The sequence below is a fragment of the Dromaius novaehollandiae genome, chromosome 3 (assembly GCF_036370855.1).
Source record: "Dromaius novaehollandiae isolate bDroNov1 chromosome 3, bDroNov1.hap1, whole genome shotgun sequence".
Lineage (NCBI taxonomy): Eukaryota > Metazoa > Chordata > Aves > Casuariiformes > Dromaiidae > Dromaius > Dromaius novaehollandiae.
The window spans coordinates 10,593,363-10,606,585 of NC_088100.1; the positions used below are offsets into that span (position 1 = coordinate 10,593,363).

Genomic DNA, 13,223 nt, shown 5'->3' on the forward strand with positions numbered 1-13,223 from the left:
ACATTGATACTAAAACAGTTTGTCTTATTATTCATCTCTGTTCACTTCTGCAGTTGGTTTTGGTGTTGACATGAAAATAAATGAATAACAGAGTATCTAAACAAATGTTTTGTCTAATGGAGAACTTATAAATGACATGTCAGTTACATAAAATGTCAGATTCTCTTCTGTTGCTGTGTTTTGCATCAAAACAGAGTATGTGATTTATGGGGACAACAATTAAATACAACCTAAAGAGCATGGAAGGCCTCTCCCTAAACTCCACAGAGCTTCAAAATGGATTTTTTTGTGAAGAAATAAAAGTTACTGACATAAAAAATTTTAAACTCAGAAGGCACATGGGGCTATTAAGAAACTTACACTACTCTGAAAAGAAAGACCGAATGGAAGCTGAAAATGAAAGACTGGATGGCAAAGCAAGAAACTCCAGAAAAAGACATGGAGTACTACTCTAGTATCTAGGAGTAGATACTTACAGTATTTAGATGTTCTTCAGTAGTGCAATCCATTAATGTTCCAAACACAGGAATACAGTACCCTAAAACATACAATTATAGGTATGAAAAGTTTCAAAGTAGCCAGTATTTCTATCACCTAACTCAAAGTTACCTGACATAGTCACCAGAGACACCACTCCAAAGAATGATTAAAAGCATCTAAGTTAGGTTTCTGCCCTGAATTCTTCAGCAGAGTCTAGAGAGACTTGGGGGAGAGGGGATTTGCAATGCCTAACCTTATGCATCTATACTGCTTGCTATCATTCAGAGAGTAAGCACCAAAGTCTTCTGGTATTGGCCACTGAACATCTGTGGAATGCTTTTAACTTCAGATTTTCAGTAGGCTTGAAATCAAATGGTATAAATTCCCTTACCGTTGCTCTTCCCAGGTCTGTATTGCCCACCGATTATCAGCGGTTCCCACCAGCCAGTATGAACATCACAGATACTCCCAGCATCCTACTCCACTGTGCCAGCCCATGGTGCAACATATCCATTGATCCATAAATCACTGCTTCAGAATGTGTTTCTAATTCCACCTCTTCCAGGGACTTAGGCTTGCCCAGACACATGACTTGACTTAGCTGAACATTGAATTTAGTACATAAAATTTCACAGAGCTTGGTGCCTATAGTTAGATGGCCTGAATTCCTGCACTGAGACCAAAAAGGAAATCTTTTTGTTTGACAAAACCATGACACCTACAGATTCATTCAATTTATGCTACTCAGGGCAAAGCATACGTTTCATTCTGATCTGTTCCCCTCAGCTTTTCAAAGGGAAGATGATAAGTTGACCCCTGGACTGGAAACATTTGATGACTCCCACAAGCCTATGAAAATGTTCCGGAACAAGTAAGGAAATGAGGTCAAGTGGCTGGATGCTGAGAACTCCTCTTGGGACGATGCAAAGATTTTGGAGCAATGCATTTGTTGGAGCACATATCTTTGGTTCAAATGTGAGTCAGTTTTAAGCATCTGGCCCTGAATGCACTAATAGGCCCTAATGGCCCTGACTGGCCTCATCTGGGGCCTCCTCCCACACCCTCTGCCTATGGGCCCAGGAGCCCTATTTCAGTTCAGCACAGAGCCTTCAGTCCAGCCCCAAGCTACATTGTAGATGTACCTGTCTTCAACTCCAGCTGCATCACAGCCATGCCCCTGCCTGACCATTGGCCCTGTTGATCTAGACTCTGACCTGCAGACTGACTTCCCAGCTTCACCTTGGATCTGCCTTGTCACTGTGGACCTGCCAGGAGATCCCTGGACTGTGTCTGACCCTGGTTACCTGCACCAGACCTGATTCTGACCTTGATTCGCTGACTTGCATTCCTGGCTTGAACTCTGACCTGCCCCATCACCATGGACTTGGCTGGTGAACAGGGACTCTTGGCTGACCCTGGCTGCCAGCCCCCGGCCTGTCCTGCTCCCTCACTGGGGACAGTGGGACAGCCCTGCCTGGTGTAGTATCCTCTTAGCTCCTAGCTCACTGCCCCTTAGGGAGCAGTTGGCCCTCACTGCTCCTTGATGTCTGGCCTCAGAAGAGTGATCCAGCCTTCTTATCATAAATGCCTAAGTTACATTTAATTCAGGTCCCACTGAAGGTCTTGAAAGAGAGATCTTCTGCCCAACTTGTTCAACAGTGTCAGTATTGTTCTCCCCCAGCCTTTACACCCTGCTCACCATACACATAACTACCTCTTGCACAGAAAACTTGCTCCTGTTTTCAACTTGAGGGGCCTTGACGCCTCATCTCCTATGTTTCCAGAGAATTCTCCATCAAGCAGATTATTGAGAATTTCCCATGCCTCCTGCTGGAGCTGAGTCAATGTATATGCAGAAATGCAAAGTCACAAGGTCAGAAGCGCAGAGGAGAGGAAGACTGTCTCTCCCCTTGCAAGAGGCACATCTGGCATCCCAGACCCTGTTCCTCTGGTCATCTCTGGATAAAAAAGGGAAGCAGTCTAGAGATCAGATGTCTTCTGTGCTCCACATTCTACTCGCGTCCTAACAGCTAGATGAAAATAACTGTACCTATTGCCTCTTTTCTTCCATTTTTAAGACATTTGCATTCATAACTACACTGCAGGCCAGTTTCAAATTTCTTCAGTCTCAAAAAGAAATCTCTTACTCCCAGGTGTAAGCAGTACCGTATTATGCAGAAGACTCTCCAGTGACTTGAGCAGAGTTTGAGTACCTTCATTCTATGAAGGGTTAACTTGCTTATTTTAAGATAGACGCTATTCAGAAACTACAAAGCTGAATTTATAATTAATTTATAAGTAACATGTCAGTGTAATAAACTGAACAACTGGAGAAAAATGAGTGAAGAAAATGTGTTACACTAACTCTACATAGTGCTTTTGTAACTATAAACTTTATTTAGATTCAAAGACACATAAAAATTGTATCACATAAATGTACTGCTGACCCCCCCCCCCCCATCTTTGAGCCATGTTGTAGTAGCTCAAAGAAAAAAGAAGCTTCAATTAATAAGGGTATGATTTATAAACCAATGTGTTTCCAGCTGTTTTAAAATTTGATCAAATAATAGGAAAGTTATATCAAACTAAGATTAGGGTAATGCATAGCTGACAGTTATACCTAGCAGTGACTTTAAGAAAAGCAAAACAAAACCAAAATCATAATAGAAAATAATTTTTAATCAGGAAAAACATAATATGGACTTGTTTACACAGGAAAATTGAGGTATATGTTACTATCATCACTCCACAATAATTCTACTTATGGATTTTTTGTTCTTGAAACATGGTGATTTTATTCTCAAGTAATTTCTAAGTAGATTAATTTATTCTAGAATTATATTCACCAAGGGTCTTTAACTAAATTATCACTAAGCAGCTACAAAAGCATAATTAATAACAAATAACTATGCTGAGCATGCAGAGGCAAGACCTTAGAATAACTGTGGGCTTTTGTGCTACAGGAAGAAATCCATGGTGATGTATTCTTAACATCAAAGAATGCATATTTGAAATTATTTAACTAGTCTAAGTTTCTAATATCCAATCATGAGATTTCCTTTTGATTGAACTATTTATGAAATCATTGATGGTCCCATAAATTCTAAATACATTAAAAACCCTGCTGGCAAACTGAACAAAAATTTGGATGGAAGAAGACAGATTTCAAGTTTCATCTTGATATCGAAATTATTACTTTAGAATTCTATGGAAATAGAATAAATATACCATTGAGCTCTGGTGCTTAAAGGAATTGATTTACTAAGAGATATGATATGCACAAAAAAAATCTTTATTTTATTTTATACTCTTCTCATTTATCTTTAAATTCTGCTTTGAATTCATGTAGTTCCAATATTCTTAAGTTGTGTAGCAAGTAAAAATTCAAGAAATTCGTAAGAAACATGTTATGGATAATGGCCTAATTAAAATCCTGAAGCAGTATGTTTTTTTTGTACTTCATTTACCTTAATGTTCTCACATTGCACATGTGTTCATTAATCTTGTTTTATTTGTTTCTGTAGTTTCTCTCTTTTTATGGGTTATATATTACGAAAACAATTTTGCTAGTGCTCATGTACATAGACAGAATATACTGTATTCCCATGATTTGTGCTTTTCTCTTCTCTAGCTTGATGAGTTTATTAAAATTATAGGCCTGAACATGGCATGATGATTGGTGAAGGGTGCTTTCAGAAAGACTGTGTGCTAGTTAGAACTGAAATTACCATTTGTTTCAAAATGTTCCAGGGAATGATTGCCCACTGAGATAATGTAAGTTAACTAAAGAAAACTTCAAACAGAGTTTAATGATGAAGTTGTATTATGTGTATTTAAGGGAAATTCGATGTATTTAATATAGCGCCCTATGTTGCAGAGTGCAATATTGGTCTTTAAAAAGCTTTTTCTTCCCATTTTTTTAACTGTAACATAAAAATCATGGTTATAATTCATCATTCCGAATAGGCAAAGCCAGTATTTTATAGAAACACAAGTAATTATAAGAAAAGGATATGTTACAGAAATAATAAAATCCCAGTATAAAGGTCCAATGATGTGCAGTAGAAAGCTTATACTAAAGAAGCTGTGGTTCTGATCTGGAGACCCTCAAACTCATCATGATCGTCTCTGCCTCTGCTAAAATTAAATAGACAGGTAAAGAAACATATTTTAATATCTTCAGCACAACTTTTACTTAGAATGCATTCTTGAAAGATCACATCATAATAATATAATGGGAATATGTGTAGCAAATGTCAGTATTTATGAATAACAACTGCAACCTATCTTTCTCCCATTTTATCTTACTTTTCTTTGTGCTTTTGGTCCTTTACTTTTCAGAAGGATTTGGGGCAACATTTAGTTTAGTCCTTAAATTACTGAGACAAATTCAATCAGGATTAAGCTTTCTATATACTGTCACTACACCAGACAAAAGGTCCAACTTTGCCAAAATGAACATGATAAAACCCTGTAAACCAAGATATCTGGAACAAAATCCCAGTCTTAGACAGGAGATGATAAGTAAATGACCCCAAAAGTAACAGAAATCAGAAATTGCTCAGTGATCATTCCTAACAGATCTGCAAAACAGTGTGTGACCAAAAAATAAAAAAGCTACAAATGTATATTTGAAAGTACCAAAAGACCACAAATGAGCATAGTTCTCTGACTACAAAAGACAATTCATCAACAGCTTAGGATATATTCTACACAATCTTCCCATCGTCCCTGGGCAACACCTGGGAAGGGTGACAACACCTGTCAATTCCTAGCCAAAGTATTTTCAGATTTTCTTCTTTGCTATAATTTTAACTCCACTTGTTTCCCAGTAAAAGGCAAGGAAAGAGTATTTGCAACTTTTAACTGTAAAATCTAAGACACTTCTAACATGGAAATGCCATTTAAACATGATATAAAATGCTGAACGAGATGAAAGCACACAAATAAGTGCGTAACTGTGAACTTGTACTCACTTTTGGGTTAAGCTCCTGAAAAAGCAATATTGTTTAGGAAGTCAACTGGTCTTCACTGAAACGCATGTTGACCTGTTACGGATGTGGAAAACTCTAAGGCTGAGCTTTTTCAACATTGCCCAAAAGGTTCAACAGTTAATGAAATGAATGAGAAGTCCATGTCTCATTTTTATAAGTGGATTTCATCTCAGAGCGCATTACTCTAAATGCACTTCTCAACTAGAAATATCAAGCCTTCGTATGACCCAGAATGGAAATCTTTCCATGTTCTTCTTTAGGACACTGAAGAGATGTTCTCTGCTTCTCTGTATCTACTTTATCCTTCCTCTCCATGCATAGACACTTTTTCAGAATTACTTCCATTTTCCCCCTAGCTTTCTATATTTCCCCCATCTTTTCAACTCTATTGCTTACTGTATTTATTAGCAGGTGAGCATGTATTTTTATTGAACATGTGTGTATAAAAAATAATGTGAAAAGAACATTTTTAAGTCACAGATTCAAAAGTGAGAGCATGCCAGAAATAACCTTGCCCATGTAACCTCAATTCATTTATCTTGGGCATATACATTTTGATACAGCCTTTAATTACATGATCACATACTATTTTTTCCATAGCACCCCAACCTCCTTCAGTGCCCAGATTAGATGGTGCTTACTTAATGAACAGCTGCTCAATATTTAGTTCATTGTTCAATGCATGGTCCCATTGTTCAATGCATGGCCCCATGCCATCTTTGTTGCACACTCGTCAAACCCTTCTGTAAAGACATTTAACTTCCCCATGAGTTTTCTTTTATGATGCTCATCAGTATAGTTTTGAAAGCTTTACAAATATTAATTATGTCCACAATACCCTTGTGATATGATGGGTTTTATGACCATCCTAAAGTACGGAAGAGAAGCACAGAGAGATTAAGGTTAACAATATCCATGAATTTTCAGTATCCAGTTTGAAATGCCTTGGGTTTGATTTACAGCTCCCATTGACCTAAGTTGCAGCTGGGAGTCTTCAGCACTTCTTCAAATTTGTTTCCACAATCTCAGGCTGGGCACCAAGCAAGTGAGGCACATTCTATTAGCAGCAATCTATGAAAAGTTTGTCTTACGTTACTTTCCCAGAATCACATATCTGGGGCTGAGATGAGAAGAGAATTCAATTGTCTAGACGAGCATTCACATGCCTTCATTATGAGGCTGTCCCATTCTCACTGAAATCTCTTGCTTCAGCTTTACATTCCTTCCCACTTTTGCAACAAACTTTGCTGTAAAACAAATCCCAGGGAGGTCATCTCTATCCTCTCAGTGGGACAGAGATCTCCAAAAGAAAGAACTATATGGATATATAATTAAAATTGTGCCATGATACATAGGCAAATCTTAAAAGTGAAATTTCTTTCTCTTTGAAGCCCTGCATTTTCAATCTTAATAATGTCTCACTTCCCACTTGCAGTTTCCCCTGTTACGATTCATCCTAGACTCTTTGCCCAGGTAATCCCAATTTCCTCTCCCCAGTTTCCTCTCCATTTCCTTCAGCTTTCCCCTTCACTCCTGAGTCCTTGTTTCCCTAGATACATCATTTCAGGCCGGTCCTTACTCATAGATTCAGCTTTTTTCTCCACTGCACTTGAACATGCAGTTCCTCCTTCACCTTTTTGTGCTAGAAGAAAGGTTGTGGTGAAAAACAGAGAATTGTCATAAGGAGCACGATGCAAGACCTGTTCCCTGCTCTCATTTTAGTGTCCATATAAGCCAGAAAGTCCACCCTTGTCCCCATCATTGTGAGCTAGAACACCGCCGGTCACTTGGTTAGGGATGGTGCCTATGGAGACAGTAAGATGTAGGAACATTCAGATGCCTGAGCATGCTTTGGAGGTTTTATCCATAAAACTCAAGGGCTTATAACTGCATCTTCACTGAAGTAGCAAAAAAACCCATCAAAGGCCTATCTTTTCTTGCCTATCCACCTCACTGAGAAACTTCATTTTTCTGTCCTTAGGTTTGGGAGCATTGGTATATCTCAAAGCAAAGATTTCAAGAACTTTAGTGACATGGGCAAAAATACATATTTTTTCCTTGCATCATTCCTAGAAATGGCTGAATTATTTTGGCTGGAATTTTCCAAAAAATTACAGCCTGAGACAGCTACTTGGCATGGAAAACTTCAGTCAAAACAGTTACAGTTTGGCATTATTATAAGCAGATGAAATCAAGGTTTCATAATAGGAAGCATTAGGTAATTTTAATAATAGGCAGTTCTATCACCTATAAAACCTTTAAACATAACATAACAGTATGTGTGTAAAAAACATTAAAATAGTCCTGTTAAAAAGTGCCCCAATGAAATGAAAAGGAAAAAAAAAAACCAAACATGCAAAAATATGAAATATCACATCCTGACCCTGAAAAATAAACATCTTAACATAGCAAGTATCTTGAGTTTTCTTCACCTCAGTCCAAAAATGGAATAACAGAAAACATAGCTTAAATTTGCTTCAGTCTGAAAAAAAGAAAAGTAAACATTATGACAGAATCCTTGAGCTTCCCTAATCTTCCCTGCTTCCCTATACTAAAGCATGGTTATAGTCCAGGTTTAGCCTTTGACATTCCTCTGGCTGCTTTAATGTAACATAATGAATCTCCAGATAATCTCTTTTCCTTTTCTATCTCTGTATCACAATCCTGTGAAGCTTCTTTATCATATTTCTCCTTATTATATCGCTCTCTCATTTTCCTATCCCATTGATACCCAAAATACTGAAGAATATCTGATTCCTCTGGATTGCAAACTCATGGGCCAAGACTTAGCTCAAAACTTGAGAATGTCTTTTGCTGATTTTTTATCAACTTTATTATGAAACACTGTCCTGGAACGAAATACAGTAGTGGAATTCAAAGAAAATCGCAGTCTCTCTGGAGTGGTTAAGGTAGTTAAAAATTACATTTATTCAATAGTTCCTGCTTTTTAAAGACAAAGAGGGTTTTATGACTGCCTAATCTGATTTGCATAACACTGTAAATGTGCAACAGTAATTCCTGTATTACTCACATAATTTTTTATTTACTACAGAACATCATTCAGAATCATATTCACACATGATTTAAAGCCTTCACCTGATGGCAAATACACCATATCTTTGGAAAGGGGGATTTAGTCATGAAAAATAGACAATCAAACATTAGTGCTCCACTGACAGAAAACCCACGGACCGCAGTGAAGAACTGGCTTGAATAAAACTGATCATAGAATAACGGAGAGTTCAGAATCTGAATCAACTAGCAGAAAATCCCAAGGATGAAGGAAGAGTTATCTAAATTAAAGGGTTATATAGATATATACAATGCAATACAACTTGCAAATATTGCTTCTATTGTTTACCACAATCCTAGGCAGTACACTCACAGGGTCTTGCTGGTTTAAATAAAATGCAAGAAGAAACTGACTGAAGGATACATTTTAATAGCCCTCTGTCAGAGAGAGTTAACACACTTGCACCTCTAACAACAGCATTTTTATTAAATCTTTATTATGCTGTATTAGAAAAAGTCCCCTTAGCCCTCAGGTAGTTGGTTGATGCTGAGTTTTCAAATGAAATATTTATGAAGTTCTTTGTTTAGAAGTTTAATTGTATCTTTAAATGACTTTCATATGTTTATATGCTTTACCCTCCAATATAAATGCCATATGATGCTCTATCATACTGTCCGGAATAGTTATTACGCATTTCACCATCACAACTGTTACATAACAATAAGCAGAAAAAAAGGACAAAAGGATAACTAAGTTAAACCAGATCCTATACATATTTATTTTGTTGGTAACACAGATCATATCTCCAGCAAAATGTGCTTCTAATCATGTAACATAGCATAGTACTGTAATACTTTCCATATTTAAACTCTCAGTCAATGTGTAATACTATAAAAGATGCTAAAATGTACTCTGCAATGACCTTTCTATTTCTTGCCGTGTGGGGGGGAGGAGAAGACTCTCATGGACAAAGAGCAGGGGTAGAACCAGAAGACCTAGGTGCTATTCCTTAAATGAAATTCAAACAGATTTCCTTTTTAAGGGTTGTAGAGATACACTATTTTTCTGATATAACATTTAAAGGAAAAGAGCAATTTTCAAGATTTATTATCTTTCCAAGTAATGGATGACAATTTCGAAACCACCTAGCTGATTTAGAAGCAAAAGGGACATTTCAAAAGTGAATGCAAGTTAGAGATCTCTGTCACTTCATGTGAAAAATGGCACTACACTAGCTCTGACCCCACTGTCTTCTACAAGGCCCTTCAGTCATCTCTTATAGAGCAGATTTTGGACTTCTGCTCCAGGCAGTCTCTATGGTTAGCCTTCGAGGGGTTTAAGCCAGCTAGATGACACAATAGGATATCTCAAATACATTTGTCCGTAGTTTCACACATAAGCATATGCACCCATCTGCCAAGCACCCCTATTCTGACCCACAGCTAATAATACCATGATATTGTCTGAATTTTGCTGCGCAAAGTGACAAACTTCTCCATGCACTGGGCAGGCTGGCAAGTATTCAGGGACTAAGAGAAGAGAAAAACATATGAGGCAGACTTGAAGGAATAAAGGAAATAGTAGATTCAGTAGACAAAAAGGTGGGTTACTGGGTTTGGTTGTCACCAGAGGGGACGGTGAAGGATATGATATCTATGGCTTATATTAACTATATATACAATTATATAAACCATACATATACACCGTATAACCATTATGCTGCTATAGATATTAATCCAATAGGTCTGATCATGACGTCACTTGAATACACTCCGCGGATTTCTCCTTTGTTCTTCAAGCCCCTACATTAAAACCCTTCAAGGGCAGTATCAGTTCACAATGCAGGAAAACTATTAGTTTTTCAGAACTAGCATAAAAATCTAACTTTTTGTCAAGAGGACAGATTGTCAATTCATGATTGTGAATAATGCCAGCTAGAATAGCAAACACTCTTTTGCTAAATTTGCTCTCTTGATGGCAATATTTATTGTAATGAATGGCACTAAAATCTGTCTTTCCCCTATAAAGAAGTCCACCTACTCCAATTATTATACAGACAGCCAACAACATCTGAGAAAAAGTCTTAATTATCATTTAAGGTAGAAAACACCATTTTGCTATATAATGCAACTGAAAACTGTCTTATGTGAAAGGGAGAAAAATTGTAGAAAGTATCTATGAGAGGACCATTAGTTTCAGAAATGGAATTAAGGAGGGTTAATTCTTTTTTTAAAAAAGTTTATCATCTTGCTAGTCTACCACAAACTCCACCTGCAAGAATTGACAATTTGGTAAATTTTGTATAAAATTGCTCCAGCAACAAACACGTAACTCTGCAGCATTCCCTTACTACCTTTTCCCTGCATGTTAATTGCATTGGCTGACTTTTAATGGAACTTTTTTTTCATCAAAGTAGCTATTTTGGAAGGCCAAACTTTTTGCAAGACAAGATCGATATTGTTACCCTTTTATGTCAAACCAGGAAATGAACTGCAAGTTTAACAATAGAAGATTGTAAATGACATTTTTCTACAAAAATTTGACATCCAATTTGATAAAAGTATTTCACCAATTTCAGTAACTATTCAGTTAAATGCATCACATACAAAACAGAGCTTTTTTTTCTTATTTTCTTCTCATACTAAGGCTGGATTTTATTCTGTTCTCATTGATATAATTCTATTTATTTCACAGTCATTACTTATTAAGACCAGTGGGAAGAGAAACAGATCCATTAAATCAGAGTTTCCTCCTTTACTTGATGCAACCTGATGCTTTTTGGTTTACCATGGAATGGTTGCATGGTGAAAGAGACAGATTTTTTGTGTGTTTTTAATAATGTGTTCTCTTTAGAGAGAATCGATATTCGCCCTTCCCAATTTGGCTGGCTTCACTTTAAAAAACTTTATTTCTGGTTAAAGAAGATTGGAGATGGTGAAGAACACACTCATTAGCTCATTGCTGCCACTGGAAACATGTGACTGAACGGGTCAGCCGTTTCTGTCACAGTGAATTATATCATGTAATTCCTTGTGCAAAGTGAACAAGTTCTACCCTAAAACTAAGTGGGATCCTTTACATCTACTAGGAGGTCATCCAAGACTGTGATGCTTAAAACTCTTTCAATTCTCAGTGTCAGATTCCATGATCATCTCATCTCCATTTATTCTCGTGCCAACACTGTCCAATAGTTTAGACAGTTATGTTCCTCATCTGCATTCATCCCTTCCTGAGGCACCATCAGACAGCGAGCGTGTACGCTGCCTCTGTTTCCTGTACTGGATAAGCTTTGTACGTCCATCTCATCTGATAAGAACTTCACTCCACTTATCGTCCTGGTCTTTTCTGCTTTCTTGAAAACGGTTACCAGAACAGTACACACTATTCCAGATAAGGTCTTATCGGAGTTCTGTATCAGGACAAATAGCCTATCTTTATGGATGAACTGTTTTGGAAGTATTTCAGTTGAAACTTAATGGAAATACCATTAAGCTTTGTTTAGCTTTGTAAAAGGTGATATGAAATACTCTGAAGCGGCGCAGCTGAAAAAATACAGCCCGCAGTGATGCTCACTGAGAAACGAGAATTCCCTTTTGAAAGGGCTTGGCTAATTATTTTGTTTATTTGTGTCACAAAATGAAAAGAAAAAGCAAAAAGCGCTGTCATTACTCATTATGAGCACAATTTATCACAGAATAATACAGCTCTGTCCTTTGCTTATTTAGCCTCTCCCAGACATTCTTTTGTGTTCCGGGCTTCTGAAAAATCCCTAAGTAGAACCGAGGCTACCTAATCGAATCGCTGTAGTCTTCTGCAAGCCTTTGAGCTCACTGCTATTTTCCAACCAGTGTATCAAAGTTGATCTGGGATTTTAAATATTTTGTTTGGTGCTTGAAACAAAATAACTTGCTTATTCATGCATCATGTGGTTTACTGTCTTTTCATTACAAAATCAAAATAAAGTATTTTATTAATTTGTACTTCTCATTATAGGTCACTGCATTTGGGCAGAAGGGGACTATTCTGCTGACCTGGCATCCTCCAGTGCAGTCTTCGCTTAGTGGAATATTACGTGTGCATGGGCGAGTAAATGTAACACATCCAAATGCAAAGGGCTGCCTGGCTTGTTCTTTTTTTCCTTTTAGGATTTGCCAGGGCAATTGCAGACCTCAGCTACCCCAGGCGCGTGTAGATCTGTCAGAAAGCTCCAGGTGGGTTGTGTTGATATTAGTCTGAGAGACAAAGGCTAATTGCCCAGTCATCCTTGGGAAGCCATCACAGGGGAGCCAGAGCCGGTGGCCCACAAGGGTTTCACCAAGGCGAGAGCAGCCAGAGAGGGAGTTCACAGCTGTAGAGCAGGGAGGCTCTGTTGTTGCTCTTGTTCTTTCTTCTGCTGGAAATACAGTATTATTCCTCTAGGACTTTTGTGCTTTAAATAAATCAGTCAGCCACGCTAGCCCTTTGGTTCATCTCGGATTGTTATGCTGGAGCTCTATGCAGAAAACAAGGCTGTGATTTTCAAAAAGCCTAAGGAATTTGGACACCCAGAACTCAATTAAAGGCTGTGATATTTCATGTCAGCATCTGCAGAGTAGTTTTCACAGTCATGCAGATGAAGCAGAGCCTGAGTTTGCAGTGAGTGATAGGCAAGTCCACGTCCCCTTCCCTCTGCCCTACTTCTACTTTGTACTGCAGAGAGCAAGCAGAAGGGAAGGGCTAAGCTGTGTTGCATCAAG

The 13,223-nt window shown here is 37.8% G+C and overlaps 1 long non-coding RNA gene across 1 annotated transcript in view; it reads right to left on the reverse strand.

Moving 5' to 3' along the window:
* Positions 1-13,223, reverse strand: part of LOC112978694 (uncharacterized) — a 69,597-nt gene that overhangs the window by 16,212 nt on the left and 40,162 nt on the right. Inside the window, exon 2 of the long non-coding RNA XR_010388718.1 lies at positions 477-538. This is a non-coding gene — a long non-coding RNA (uncharacterized LOC112978694). The remainder of the gene's footprint in view (positions 1-476; positions 539-13,223) is intronic.